The 2,500-nt window shown below is 35.9% G+C and overlaps 1 protein-coding gene across 5 annotated transcripts in view; it reads left to right on the plus strand.

The window, feature by feature from the left end:
- The window catches only part of LOC113823232 (monocarboxylate transporter 5-like), a 72,343-nt gene that overhangs the window by 34,644 nt on the left and 35,199 nt on the right, over window positions 1-2,500 (plus strand). Inside the window, exon 1 of one of the 5 annotated variants that reach the window (XM_070142823.1) lies at window positions 450-580. The exons of 3 other annotated variants lie outside the window; for them this stretch is intronic. The gene's annotated coding sequence lies outside the window, so the exon portion shown is untranslated. Of the gene's footprint in view, window positions 1-449; window positions 613-2,500 lie in introns of those variants that run through there. One more of the 5 variants, XM_070142822.1, reaches the window with a different exon arrangement.

Genomic DNA, 2,500 nt, shown 5'->3' on the forward strand with positions numbered 1-2,500 from the left:
AAGAATAACACTGATGATGATAGTAATAAAAATTATAGTAGTAGTAACTGTAATAGTGACAGTAATGATAAGAATAATAATGGTAAGAATTTGTTATATGACACTGATAATAATAATGACAATAAAATCATATGATGATGATAATGATAATATTAGTAATACCAATTATTTGCATTATGGCAATAGCAACAAACAATCATGATGACAGTAGGAAAAGCAATAACAATACCTACAGAATTACAAAACATCGCCAACCGTACCATCAACAACAACAACAACAACAATAACAAAAAAGATGAAATGACAAAACCCGCTGCAGCGACAAACAGACTGTGCCCGGACATTAAGCGATCGATCCCCTCCAGCTCTTCTGCCTCCCGCCATCGTTAGAATCCGCGAGCTTAATGCAGCGCCACCTCCTCCAGAACGACCAGGGGATCACGCTCAAGACGACATCCTATGCTGTGCCACGACGACCTGCGACCTGCATGTCAGCCGAGGGTGCCACTTTTCACAGGCACGCCGAGATAGAGGGGGTTGCGGAGTGCCAGTGGTCTTGTTCTCACAGGGGGTTCAAGAGGTAGTCGGCGGTGTCTCGGATTTTAGTGGTTGGTGTGTACAGGGTTGGTGTTGAAGTGTTAAAATGTGGTGTTTGGTGTGTACAGGGTTGGTGTTGAAGTGTTAAAGTGTCGGTGGTTGTATCTCGGCATTGTAGGCCTACCGTCTGTTTCCAGTAGGCTTTCGTGTGAGGGTGTACAGGTGTTGGTAGGTATATTCTTACATATATTCGATTCATAGGATTTTTGAATAAGGGGTTTACATATAGTGGTGTGTGCACTTATGTAAATCAAACTCTACGCGTGTTTATAAGAGGTTTACATAAAGAGTATACACGTGTAGACCATATATCCTCAGACTTTCGCGAAAAAGATTCATCATTTGGTATGTATACTGACGAGTTCAATCCACTTTGGGCCTTCTTGTGAGGTGTATAAAGGCATGTACATGACACATGACTGCACTGTCTATTCTTAACCTACCAGCCAGAAAAGAAACACCATCACGAGACACTGCAAAAGAATATATACCACAGTTGCATTAAAAGTTAGCGGGGAGGAAAGAAGGAAGTTGACACCATGTTGGTTGTAGTTTCCAATCATATTCAGCAAATGTAATGCTAATAAAGATACGTACAGTACACTACAGTAGATAATGGTGTGAAGTACTACTCAAACCCACACAAAAGTCAAATTATGTGAGAATAAACTGAATATATATAATTCTTCATTCTTTGTTTTAGGTTAGGTGAGTGTGTAGGTTTATAAAAGGTGTACATGTGTAGGTAATTATGTGGACGTTTTTAGTCTTATGAGGTAGATAGGTAGGTAGATAGATGGGCAGATAGATAATTAGATTGATTGATAGATACATAGATAGACAGGTAGACTATATGCGTGTGTTTATGCATGTAGGTATGTCACAACTGCACAATCCATATATGTGTTTTCAGCAGGCAGGTAACACTATTATAACACTATTATTAGGTAACGTAAGAAAATACACCACAATAAACGGTAGAAGAATGTAAGAAAAACAAAAATAAAACTAAATATGAGAACAAGTACGAAAAAAATATGATCCACTACGGTACACAAAAAAAAAGCTTCGATTTTTACCTCTGCTTCGAAGCCGCGACTTTTTTTTTCGAAGCTCCGAGACTTTTTTTTCGAAGCTCCGAGACTTTTTTTTCGAAGCTCCGAGACTTTTTTTTCGAAGCTCCGAGACTAGGCAGGTGCGGTTGGCGGAGGTATTGTTATCTTCGCCCGGTTGTATCGTATGTCGTATCTGTCTGATTTGCCAGACGTCGAAAAAAAAAAATTCTTGATTTTTGGGCGGTTGTTATTTCTTTTTATTATTTTTTTGAAGGTAAAATTCTGAATTTATGATCGGTGGAATATTTGAGATTCGGGTCATGTTTATTTTATTATTATTATCGTTGTTGTTGTTATTATCATTGTCATTATTATTATTATTATTATTATTATTATTATTATTATTATTATTACTACTACTACTACTACTACTACTGTTATTATTATTATTATTATTATTATTATTATTACTATTATTATTAATATTGTAATTACTCTTATCATCTGAATTATTATTATTATTACCAATACTGTTATTATTATCATTATAGTTGACATGTATCTTTAGTTGTTTATTTGTAATTTATTACTGTATCAATTTAGGGATATTCGTCTCCGTGGTAGAAAGGGATATGTAGAGAAATTATTTCGTAGTTGCGGACAGACCATTTTAGATTATATATAAGGAATGAAATTAAAGGAAATGGCATACTTAAGGGGTATCTGGTATTAAGTCATCTGTAACCTATTAGGCAGAAGTTCAGGTGAAAAGGTTGCCAAAGAAAGGTCATACATCAATAGTCTTTTAACATTTCTGATTCCCATTGTCTCAGACCTAAAGATAGATG

This window comes from Penaeus vannamei, chromosome 30, assembly GCF_042767895.1.
Source record: "Penaeus vannamei isolate JL-2024 chromosome 30, ASM4276789v1, whole genome shotgun sequence".
Classification (NCBI taxonomy): domain Eukaryota; kingdom Metazoa; phylum Arthropoda; class Malacostraca; order Decapoda; family Penaeidae; genus Penaeus; species Penaeus vannamei.